The sequence below is a fragment of the Opisthocomus hoazin genome, chromosome 1 (assembly GCF_030867145.1).
Source record: "Opisthocomus hoazin isolate bOpiHoa1 chromosome 1, bOpiHoa1.hap1, whole genome shotgun sequence".
In the NCBI taxonomy this organism is placed as follows: Eukaryota; Metazoa; Chordata; class Aves; order Opisthocomiformes; family Opisthocomidae; genus Opisthocomus; species Opisthocomus hoazin.
The window spans coordinates 151,105,369-151,118,416 of NC_134414.1; positions in this window are offsets into that span (position 1 = coordinate 151,105,369).

Below are 13,048 nucleotides of genomic sequence, written 5' to 3' on the forward strand. Positions count from 1 at the left end.
AGAGGCAGTTTCCTTGACCTGAATTTTACTTCCTTGGTTGCTATGTAGTTAACCTTCATCACTGCAAGGATGCACTGCTGGCGCGTGTTCAGCTATTGTCCACCAGGACAATTGCTTTTAAAAGCTGCTCATTGCTGCTCTGTGGAGTTGTTAGTCTGTCGCAGGTGCAGGACCTCACATTTGCCTGTGTGTGAAGTTATAAGCTGACTCTTGGCTATAAAGTCTCATAGTAAAATTGACTTTAAAATGAAACTGTGGAGTTCATCTTGGCCAATCCTCTATTTCAAGCTGGACTAACTTGAAAGCTAGACCAGGGCAGCCCACTTGTGTTTTGAATATCTCAAAACTAATGAGATACATCTCAAATCTACTGTGTATGAAATATATTTAATTATTTTAAGGTGGGAAGAAGGTCAATTTATAGGCCAGCTGGTGCCATCCTGATCAGGAAAATCCACTTAAAGATGAGCCAGTATCACACTGGAGACAAAGGAGATGTACTTGCACCATAGTTCTGCAAGAATGTTAACTCTGCTGATAAACACCTTCCAAGACTACTGAAGGACTGGTTTTGACTGACTCTCGAAGCACCAGTAAACAAAAATGTTTCTTCTTATTTCTAGCAATGTTTCCTTTATCAAAATTAGATACAATCTTTGGGTTGAGAAGGGAAACAGATTTATGAGGCAACATCCACTGCGCTTTATCACCCCAGGAGGGAAATAGGAAGAACGTATGGTAAGAAATTTTTCTTGTATTTCATAAGTCAACTGAAGTGTTCAATTATTAGTGCTATACTAGTGAAGTCTTTTGGGGTTGTCTCAAAGATCTCATGATAAACTCCTTAACAAAACAATAAAATTTGGAGTATGTCAATTGGCTAATTAGCTAATAATCAATATCCATCATCAGCAGCTGTGACGAGATGGCAGAGAGATACTAGGCTCTGGGAACTTTGTTCAAGATTTGGGGAAGATATGGCCAAAACAATAATAATTGTGTTGTATGACAAGAGTTAGGAGAAAGCAACAGCAGCCTAACAGTGACATTAATCTAAACTGAGTACTTAGAAATACTTTCTTCTACACAAATTATTATGAAGTAGTTGATCCTGGCAATTCAAATTTTCTCTTGAGATGGGCATTAGACAGGGCAGATAGAAAATGCCCTGGGTAGAACCTTAAATTCATAAGCCTCCAAGGAGCCAGGGATATCAGCTTATGATACATTAAACATTTAATTATAACTCCACAGATACAAAGGTCATCAGAGTACTCCTTTACAATCTCAGAGGCAACCAGAGCAGGATTTACCTCATTTAACTGTAGGCATCTACAGCAAAGACATAGACATTTAATTCTGAGCAAGCTATCTCAACTCCCATGATATCCAGAAACAAAAAGCATGAGTTGTCTGGTCTAATGGAGGTGTCCACATTATGATGGAGTGGGGATAGGTCCTGGAAATCTCTGGTTCTGTTCATTAACTCTAGAAGCCTAGACAGCCACATCAAATGCCTCAAGCTGAGAGAGATGTATCTCACCATGATTAACTGTGCCACAAATACTAATGGTAATGAGGACTTCCTTGATGGCTTGGATGACACAAGTCATGCCTCGCTTACTGGTATACAACTGAAACTTTGCTTGCCAAAGTTCAACGTATTCCAAATGTGATTCAGAGGTATCCGAGGGCAAGCACAATTTGTCCTTCTATTTCCACTCACTCCTAGTCCATCTTCTTTGAAAAGCAAGGTCCCTATATGATATTCCATTATGCTCCACTGCACTGGGTTGGGGAGAACTATACTGTATCATGGACAGGGTTATTTCCTCTGAAAATTAAGGAGGAGCCGAAATCTTGGTTTAACCACCTAAATATGAGATTTTTGTTTTTTGGTGCAGAAAATCCCTAAATGTCACAGAGGTACCTCCCATACTAGCTGGGGATGTGGAGGGTTTCTGGGCTTGTATGGGGTAAAGAAGCAGGCTCCAGAATACAGGGTTGCCAGGATGGCCAGGGCTGTGCTAGCAGAAGTTCCCTCCTGTGTAGCTGAGGCAGCTGTTAAAAAAAAAATGCCTCCTGCGAGCTTCTGCCCCTGGTGCAACCTTTCCTGAGGGCTGTGCTGTGCTGCAGAGCACCTCAGCGACTCTTCTCCTTCCCCAACGGCTTGTGTCAGTCTTGGCTTGAACTGGCTGACTCAAGCCCAGAAAGGATGACCACTGGTTTCACAGAACCTTCCAGCGACAGAGAGGGCTTCAAGCTGGGCTTGGATATATGAGGGGCAAACAGTGTGCAGCAGGGAGAGGCAATAACTCCTGCCTGTGGAGTTCCGTGACTGTGGGGCTGATGAAAGACTCGGGCACGAGGTTGAGCTGACAAGTGGAAAATAAGGTTTGGGGGAAAATAAAGAAAAAGCCAAGAAATGGCAGCACAGCAGAAACAATCAGTTGACATAGTTTATTGCGTATTAAAGCAGGTTAGTGTTCTAGGGGTGTACTCCTGGGCGAGTTTGACAGGTTTACGCTGAAAGACACCACTTAGAAGTGTTAACTTCTTTTAGCTTAGCCTTATGGAGCCTTTTCACTGCAGAGCATAAAGCTGGCTGTAGCCTTCATAATTCATTCTTAAAATGTGAGGTTAATGTGTAGCTACGTTGGATATTAAGGGAAACAGATGGAGCAAGGAACACAGTGAATCACAGGGAATCTGTTCAAGAATTTTTCTCACTGAGATAATTTTTCCTTACTGGGTCTGGCTTAAATATCAGAGAAATCTCAAGTCACCATATAAACGCCAGATCCACTGTCCACTGGTTAGTATTTGAAGTTTCAAACTAAATGTTGAGTTTGTTCAGGTTGGGACTTACCAAAGAGAAGCAGCAAATTCTTTCTCATTGAATTTAAGTTAGGTTTTTGCACCTTGTCTCTCATGAAAATTTAAGACTTTGATTTCTCTGGTGACCACCTGGAATATTGTGCTTTGTAAACCTTACAGTTTGGCCATAACATGCAGATCTGCTTATTTCAGCCATAAGAAGACACTCCCAATTCCTAACACAAATCATACGTCATATCCAAACTTACTGTAATTCCAGGCTACCCATCATCTTGCTGGCCAACTGCCCTAAGGCAGAGGAAGGCTGTGTGGTTACACAAATAGGGTTGTTGGAAGCATCAAGTGAGGTCAGCTGGCACGGTTTCCACAGTCAGCAAGCCCAGCTAGGATTTCCATTGCTCTTCAGTCAGATAGGATGGAGGAAGAATGTCTCTGATCATCTCGACTGCAGCTGGGGGCCAATATCCTTCCAGAGCTGGATAAATAATAAATGGCCCCGGTGATGGATGTCTTTGAAATGTGCTAATAATTTTAATATAATGGACTGGATGGTATAGGTGTATGTTTGTGCCCTCTGCTGGCTGGAGCCAAATGATCTGCTGTTTTTCATTTATGTGTAAGTGAACAGAAAATTAGGGCCTGTTGTGAAACTAGTGGTAATCCCCTGGAGGAAACGATCAAGGGAAGTATCACCACCTCTTGATGTTTTCAAAACTGGGTGGTTTTTAGGAAGTAGAAGCTTTAGCTCTATATCTCTCATTGTGCTTGGTGAAGAAGTGAATGGATGAAACTGAAGTCAATGGAACATGAGGAGATCACACCAAGAAATCAAATAGCTGCTTTGTGCTTAGATTCTATGGAACATATTTTGCATGTATTTTCTGTAAAAAGTTTTGAGTGAAAAGTTTATAATGACCCTTTTAACTGATTTTAAAAAAGAAAAATAATTTTTTGTATCATTCTCCATTTTGAGAAAAATGTTTTGGCTTGATTTTTTGTCAACTGGTTTTCATGCCCCCCATGTATCATCATCATCCATCGTCCCCCTGTCCCGTGCCCTCCCCCACCTCCCAGATCATATTGCAGTAATCTCTACTTTTGGAACAAGATGATCAGAGCTTAGTATCTGCCTTTACTGAAATAATCCTCTTGGCTATGATGTGTGGCAAAGTGGCAGGTCTGAGGTCTTTTGTAGCTTTTGACCTCACCCACTGGGTAGGATGTGGTAAGGAGCTGTGCTACTTTGCATAGAGCTACAGCAGAGTATCCCCTACTGTTCCCTCTGCAGGATGGAAGGACTTTGCACCATCCATTTGGCTAGAACACCGTGCTCATCTTGGCTTACCTCCACATATGCTAGTGATGGGAAAGTGTGTACATGTCTGTGGGTTTGTCTTCCCACCCATCTTCAGTTCCACCTACTTTGTCTTTGGAGTGTGAGGTACAGTCAACCAATTTTAGGCCAGGAGGTAAACTTCTAAGACCTTTCTTCTTCCTCTGTAGCAAGGAAAGGAAACTTGGTTTCTATCAAGAGGGGTCCAAAATCTGTGTTGGTGTAAAGGTTCAGAGCTCCCTTTAGCAGATGCAGGTAGATCATTCTTCCAAAAGGCTCTGTCTGGACTGACACTTGGTTTCTCCCGAGGCAGGAGCAGAGTTAACACATTTGCAAAGTCAGAGCTGGAATCCCGTAGCTGTTCTGCATAAGGCCATAGGCTGGCATTATCGGTGGTCATTAACAGAATGGAGGAGGTGTAGGTAACCTCCTTTCCATCTTTGCAAGGCTATGCTGTCCTGTCGCTTTTCTGCGGTGGCACAAGGGCAAATGGCAAGCTGCTGGGCTAGGCAGACCATCCCCTATACAATTCGGAAGGAGGCTGTCTATCCCTGCTTGTGCGGAGTGTTGTTTTTTTCAGTCCATAGCCTGAGTGGTGGATCCCTCAAAATGAGTTAGTACTTACGCAGCCCTGCAGGTTCATGTGGCACTCTTGGAGACCTGAAATGTCCCAAGTAAACAACAAGGAAGAAAAAAATGCCTCGTCCTCTCACTGCTATTGGTCCTTGTAGAATACTCTGTGGTGACATCTAATGAGCCAAAGCATGGGGCTTCTCTTCCCTCTGTGTGTCAGTTTTCAGTGATGGTCTTTCTGGATAGCTTGATACATCTCTGCTGCCGAGTTTCAGCATCCGTGCAGGGACAGGAATGACTCTCGCACATTGATGCAATGCACAGTCAGTTCACTTTATTGCTCTGCTTGTGTGGTTATATACATTTTTCATATCTGTACACGTGATCACGCTTATTCGGATAGGCTACAGACACAAATCACGCGCTGTTCACGCGCCCCATATTCCCTCATGATTGGTAACTATGCACTAACGCCAATAGCAACAGACCGCCTGCACGTCCTTGAACACATCTTGTTTTTGTTAACCCACATCATGTGCACTATCAGAACTTTCTCAATTATTATTCTTAGCTGTCCTTTCCAGCAGCCTGTTCAGTTATGCTGTTTTGCTCAAGCGGCTTAGTCATGCTAACTCTCAAGCTACATCAACCCCAACACTCTGCCATCCTGCATTTCGCAAGGTTCCTTCTTTGCCAGCCCTTACGAAACCTGCGACCTTTCCTTAGTGTTTATGTCACTCCCCAGCAACACCTTCTTGGTGCTGGCAGGATGCAGGGCAATACCAAGGCTGCTGGTGATCTGTCCAGGTGGTCAGACCCTTTTTAGACCAGAGGCGGCAGGAGCACTGGGCCTGGTTTACACTGTCATCATTTCTGTGACTTGAGCGGAGATGTTCCTTACCCACCTCCTCACCTGTGAAATGACAGGAGAGTCAAGGTGAGCATTGCTCCCATTCTTTTGCAGGTGGGTGTTGTGTGGCATGTGGCTTTGGTACCCTGTGTCACCGTAGTAACAGCAAGTCATCGTTTCCTGGCAACTGTCAGGGTTGCTAAGAGAAAAATCGGTAGCATTCGTAAATCTGACGTCTTTGACATCATCCACTCACATTGCATTGGGATGAGTTTGATGGAGAGAAGAAGACCCAGTGGCCAGTCTTATCTCCTTTAACACAACTTTGTGTTGGTTTTATTAAATAATTGCAGTGTTTACAAGACATTGAAATAAGCCTGTCTGGGAGTCGGGGAACACGGATCCCGTTTGCCTTCCTTGGTCCATTCAATAACTGCAGGTAACAGTTTTTGCCCTCTGCTATAGGATGAAATTGGTTCTGTGGAGAAAAATCGCTATCTAGGTACTAAGTGTTATCGCTGGTCTTTGATGCTCTGGTTCCCCAGTACATTTCATAGGTGACTTCACTAAGAAAGAAACTTTCACCAAGTCGTCTCCTCTGGCAGTGTTTCATTCTTAAAACATTTTGCTCCCTAAACCCACCTGTCCATAGCCCATTGTGTGAAAGCTCTAGCTGGGGCGGGGAGTGCCTGTGTGGGTGGGGGAAGGAGCAGCAGATTCAGTAAGGTGTTACTACACCTTAGCTCTGTGGAATTCAGTGGAGTCATACCAACGCAAATCTAAAGCAACAGAGTGATGAATTGATAAATCCTATTTGCTCGCATCTGCCCACCCTGAGCGAGAGCTGGAGGCATTTCTATCTGCTCGTGCATGCCAGAGCATGTGCAGAGGAAGTTGTTGTGCTCTCTACAGGGCACAGGAGACAGATGGTGAAACCCACCCATTCCGAAGTGTGCCTATGGGGAGTACAATTTTTGCAGCGTTGTGGTGCTGGCAGACAATGCAATAGCAATATTCTTACGTTTCGGAGAACTGGCTACTCTCAGAAGTGCTATTTTACCAGTATTCTCTTCTGGCACCTCGTTGTTCCACAGCTGCCTGCACAGCTTTTGGCACACAGAGCTGATGGAGACGGCATATTGCTCTGGCTGGACACACTCTGCGATTTAGTGTGAGAACTGGACTATAGGGAAGAAAGCCAGATCATCTCAGCTACTGGGGCACTCTTAGGAGAGGAGAACCAGTGGAGAGATGTTCTTCACCGCTTCTAAAATTACAACAAACCCTCTGTGTTAGCACTGTACGAGCAGAGCTTTGCTTGGTCATGCCGGGGGGGCATGGCAGAGCAGATTAACGGAGGGGATGTCTTATCTACCCTATGTGGAGAACATTTCTTTAGCTGTACAAGTGGGGCTTGTGACAAGACAACGAAGCACTGTGCACGTTTGCAGAAGCTGTCAGAAATCCTGAGGATGTTCAGAAACGCTCAGTTTTCCACCAATTTCCTGCAGCTGACGGTACATTTGTGTTGACCTTGGTGACAGCACCAGCCTCGTAAATGAAAAGGACAGGCATCACTAAGAGGAGAATTAAATTTGCAGTGCAAGACTTGTATTTCGTTTTCTGTTACTGTCTTTTTTTGTCTGTCCCAGCTAATCCTCATGTCCCTAGAAAGCCTGCCCCAGTGTTCCATTTCCCACAGCAGGGATGGTGCCTGTGCTCTCAGCAGGGGTAGGTCTTCTGGAAAATGCTGTCATGTACCCCCTTTTCCTTTGCCAGTGGTGGGGGGGAGCATGAATCTTGCTCGTGTGGAGTCTTCTGCCTCCTCCTCACACAAAAAATATCAGCTCTGACTTTTGACTGGAGTCTGTAACAGCAACATTTCTTAAGTGTAAGTGTTGTTCCCAGTTTAGCAGATAGAGACTCTGTGTCGATATGAGAAGGGGAAAAATTAATCTGTTGTATTGCAGCTGTCACTTTATAGATTTTCATCCCTCTCCCTTATGTAAGCATGAGAGTATTACAGAAACAAGATATAAGGGTTACAAGTATGTGAACTGGCTTCACACACCTATCTAGACATCCCTTTCAGCCTAGTTTTGTGTTAGAAGAGGTGGGGGATTAAAGAACATATCCTCCTTTTGTTTTAAAAAGATGTATAGGTTTGGCATAATTACCAGTGCAATAGTGACATTGTGGGTGAATCCAGATGTGATTAGTGGGGTTTTTTATTCTCCTTCCTTTTTTTTGTTTGTTTATATAAGATGTCACTGTAGCTCATTTTTCAGGATGGTGGTGGTTATTTTATAGGGATCTGGCTCTGCTCAGACGTTCCTGCCTGGAAAATCCTATAAGGTGCAGCTGTCCCTTAAGGACCAAGGGACAGTCATCTGTAAAGAAGTGGGCTAGTAGTCTGAGCTACCTAGAGACGTTTGCATGAGTTGCAGAGGCCCATGACCTGAGTTTTGGGGGAGACAAATGGTTTGATATCAGACTTGAGTCCTTGGCTTCTGGAGCTGGGCCAAGTCCACTTCCTAAAATTAAATCATAGTACTCAGGGGCATGATGACAGCTGGAAATGACCAGGTGATCCAGTAAACTCTCCTGTCCTCCATCAGAGATGAGGAGGGAGCAGAGCAACTGGGGAATTGAAAATGGACCCCGTGACAGGTGCCACCCTCTGTGCCCCGCTACAAGAGACTGGCTGACAAAAGAGGGAAGGGGGAGAGGCTGGCTCCGTTCTGCTGCAGGCTCGCTGACTTTGTAAGGTCATGGCCAGGCTGCCTTGATTCCCTGCGCTCCGCTGCCCTGCCAGCACTAATGCGCAGTGGCTGTGGAGCTGGGGAGCTGCGCTTCAGCACGGCACAGCAGACCGCAGCCAAGTGTAGATGACTCTGCAGATGCTGGCATTGCGCTTGGAGTGACCTGAGATGAGCCGTGATGCGGGTCTCGGCGCAGGACTGGAGCACTTTATCCAGAGAACAAAGGCAGTGGATTCCTGCTCGAAGTGGAATCCCTCAAAAGGGATTTCCTTGCAAAAGGTTTGGGATTGATGCAGCTGGCCAAGGTGAGAATGCGTTTGTGTTTCAAGTCAATGGGACTTTTCCTTTACTCTCTGTCAAAATAAGGGAGACAGCGGAGCTTGAGAACCATGAGGAAAATTTTACCAAGAGCTCTATGGATAGGAGAGATTTAGTAGCAGCAGCTCACTCTCTGTATCCCCAAACAGATCTAATTCAGAGAAACCTGAGCACAGCAAAGCTCTTTTCTTGCCAGCATCCAACACCATTTCCTCCTTGTGCAATTACATGGCTCCAGTCCTATGCAGATAAAATGTCAGGGCTTCATCTGTCTCCCTCTCTTCTACCAGCTGAGGTGCCAGCAAGTGCCTTTCTAATGAAGGATTATCTTTGCACTCAGATATGTGCTCCTTGTGCTCTCCACACGTACAAGTACAATCATACCCAAAGCTTATTAAGGAATTAGGGAGGTGGTGGGGTCTCCTTCTCTGGAGATATTCAAGACCCGCCTGGACAAGGTCCTCTACAACCTACCGTAGGTGACCCTGCTTCGGCAGGAGGGTTGGACTAGATGACCCACAAAGGTCCCTTCCAACCCCTACCCTTCTGTGATTCTGTGAATGCTCACTGAATAAAGCCAGGTCAGGTGTTGAGATGTAAGTCTGCTGGCTTATATGTAGCCCTGACTCCTTGAAGTTACACTTTGACTTGCTTAGTAACAATAAGGCTGTGCTCCAGCTCCAAAAAGTAGGATTGCAAAGGTTTTGATCCCCTCCTCCCATTTGAAGGACATGGCTCCTTAAGGTAGCTGGCACCTTTGTTTCTTAGTTGTGATCCACGTGCAGACTCCAGCAAAAGTCATCAGGCATTTAACCCCCTTAGCAAGGCTGGGGCTGTGCTAGTTGCTGTTGGGTAGAAGAGCTGGGGAGACAGAGCAGTAGTAGCCCAGCAGCAGGGCTGTTTCGAATCTGTGTTCCTGGATGCCAGCCCTAGCTAGAGAAGGGGGCGTTCTGGCTGGGTGACAGGGGAACAGGAATGAAAATGGACTCTGGGCTCTTTGTGTTAAAACATGTCTCCCTAGCACTGGCTGCGCTAATCCTGGAGGATTTGGGGTGCCCTTGTCCTGACAAGCAGGGTTTTCAAGGCAGGTCTGGCTGGGCAGCAGTGCTGAATATGTCCTTGCTTTGCAAGCAGCAGGCATGGCGAAAAGCGTCTGAGAAAAACTTGGCAGCTCCTGCTGCCAACTCTGTAAGGCAGCTGACTTCTCACATGTCAGGCAGATCTGAAACATCAAAGGGGCTTCTCCTGAACTAGCTGACCTTTTATTACACATATCCTTCTGCTAATACCCAGCAGATTATCTTTGCCTTGTTTTTGCTGCTGTGTTCCTGACCTGTGGCAAACCCCCTACTTTGAACATGCTCCATGATGGCAGAGAGGTGGCATTCACAGTGACTGTACTGCTGCGGGCGGCTCCCAGCGGGTGGCAGTTGTTCCTTCCTGAATTTTCTTTTGTATGGGTGTATAGGTGTTACTGGAAGTGTCTCAACCGTGTGTCACCACCCCCACGCTTCAATCCAATGCTGAGCTATAGGGTGGGCATCAGTTCAGCAGACACTGACAGTGGATTCAGCCCCAGATGAACTGTATATTGCTGTGAATGCAAGAGTTGGCCATGCTTACAGATGTGGTAAGCTTCATCCCAAGACCACCAAGGACAATAATTTCCAGTGGCTTTCTGTCTCCCTTGAGCAATCTTACTGAAATCCAGGGGAGTGCTGGTGGAAACAGGTGTGAGAGCTGTTTCTGGTGGAATGTGTTGCTGGTCACTTGTCGAGGTAAACACGATTATGAGATGATGCAGTGAAGGAAAGCCAGCACAGAGGATGGAAATCCTCTGCTTTTAAGCACTGTTCTGCTGTGTCTCAGACATGCTGTTGTTGACCCCATCATGCAGTTCTTGTTGAGAGGCAGCTGCACAACGCTGCCATTCACGCAGGTTGCCTCTGACTCTGCTCTTAGGGCTGTCTGCAGCATTTTCTCTCCTGGGTCCCACCTGCATTGTACTCTGTTATCAGTGATTCCTCTGTCATGTTAAAATCTGTTGGAATAACTTGCACTGCATAAACAGTTCTTGAAATGTGCATAGAGGGCAGAGGACAGGCACTCACAAAGAATATGAGAATCACTAGATTAAGAAGAGCTCCTCTAGGAAATTAAGGGCAGAAACCTTGTGAAATGTGTTGCTCTAGACCATTAGGAAACCCTGGTTTCTGGGAGAAGGGAGGAAGTGAAAGAGGTGGCTGTGTGAGCCTGCTTGCTTTGGCGTACTGGACCAAACAGTGAGGGGCAGCTGCAGTCTTTAAGAGTCAAGACTAGAGGTCTGTTGCATTCACTAGCTGTCATATCATGTCAGGCAGTTGTGGAAGCTAGTGGCTTGATGCTGTGCCTGTAAAAATAGGTGTCTGGTTCTCTCCACTGTCCTTTTGCAGCCTTCAATATCCATGCAACTTGGATGTCGTCTTTCCTTTGTGATCTGAATTCATCCTGCCTTCATAGTCAGCCCCAGGGAGACTGTTCAGTACTGAGTCAAATCATCCCCAAACTGACTTCCGTCTGCTTGGAGCAGCCGACCTTTCAGTGTGCTTGCACGGGTTATCCTCTTTACCTGCAAACTACCTTTACCGTTTGAGCACTGCATTTGCCAGGTGGCACTCGATTAGCATTTTCACTCCTGCTCTATCACTTTGTCGCTTCCCGCATGATCTGTCCTTTTCTCAGTATGGAGAAGGGCTGCCCAGGAAGGTTGAAGTGCCACTGTGACTATGCTCGTGTGCTACATGGAGGAGCACTGGAGCTGAAAGAATGTTGGGCATAGCTACCATTCAGAGTACTCTTTGCCTCTTTAGTCTCCTGGAGTCCTATAGACTATCATCCCTGTACTAGTCTTGCAAGAGGCTGGGTCCTCTGCCTTACCAGTACCAGTGGATCAAGCCTTCTCGTTCATCCTCTGTATTTTTTTTTCCCAGTTTTCTCAGACTATAGTTTCCTGATTGAAAGTTAGGTTTTAATGCTGGACTTAATCCTTAAATAATGAGGTTGAACACTTCTATACGGTCTTAGTTCCAGGAAGGATGATCAGGCACTCTATAGACAGCAAAACCATGACGATTTTTTTTCTTTGCAAGAAAACAATTAACAATTGATTATGATTCTCACATTTGTCATCTCAGAATCTGAGACCTACTGGATGAGACATAGAAATACCAGGCAAAGCTGTACTTGTTGGAGATAGGCATGGACTGTGTGAAAAGTAGCCTGTTCTGTATAGGGATAGCTTTGCCTAGGCTGTGAAATGTTATTGAAACAAAGCTGGAACAATCCAGTTAGGTCATGCAATGAGAGATGTGATTTATGAGGGTAAAGCCAACTCAACATCATCTTAATGACCTACTATTAAATCCACATTACTAAATTTTATATGTCCAGGAGCACACTATCTGAGAGCCAGTGTTCCTGTCTAATGCAGTGGTTTCTGCTCAAACACATTGCATAGCTGTAGAAAAAGAGTAGAAGCGCTGTTTTGGAAGGTCACTCTTCTGGATACAGGTAAAGGTATGCAATTTACAGAAGTCTTTTTCGCACAACACCTTTGCTTTGACCACCTGAGCAAAGAATGGTTGATGTTTTAAGCTAATACACCATACATAAGCAATGGCAGCCAAAGAGCCAATATGTATTCACTTCTGTTTCCCCCAAGCACAGGGAAACAAACCTCTGATTGCAGGATGGGTGGTGGCAATAACTTAAACAGTCACAGCTAATTTAATGGCATCTCCATGGACCAAAAACATAACCAAGCACAAGTGTAGACATTCTTAGACTTTGCCTCCTGTAGCAAAGAAGAGAAATGGTCTAAGACTTCCTGTACTTTATCTAAGTTACTGTGAGATGACCTTTCCAACGCTAATTAAGCTGAGTCAGAGTATAAGGTGTGACATGAATAATTCTTGAACACACAAAAAAGTAATAAACATACATACAGAGTTCTGAAAGCTTAAACTGCTTTCCCTGATGCAGAGAATATCTGTTCCCTAAGGTAAATGCCACCAAACAGTGCTGGATTCCCGTCAAAGTGGCAGCTGATGGCCACTCTGGGAGTATGACTGCCGATGGTTCAGCATCTGACAGCCTGGCCGGTTTTGTTTCTGCAGGATTCAGGCAGAAATTCAAGTTGGCCTCTCTCAGCAGAGCTCATTCCAGGGACTGAGGGGTGGAAAATCCCTTGCATATAACATATCTTTGACACCCCAATCTTCTGTCTCTTCTTGACGATTGGAGGGTGTTCTGTGCCTCAGTTTCTCTATATAAGAAGAGGTAGCTCCTTCCTGCGCTTCTCATGTTTTGCCCCAAAGACCACAAAATTATTCTATG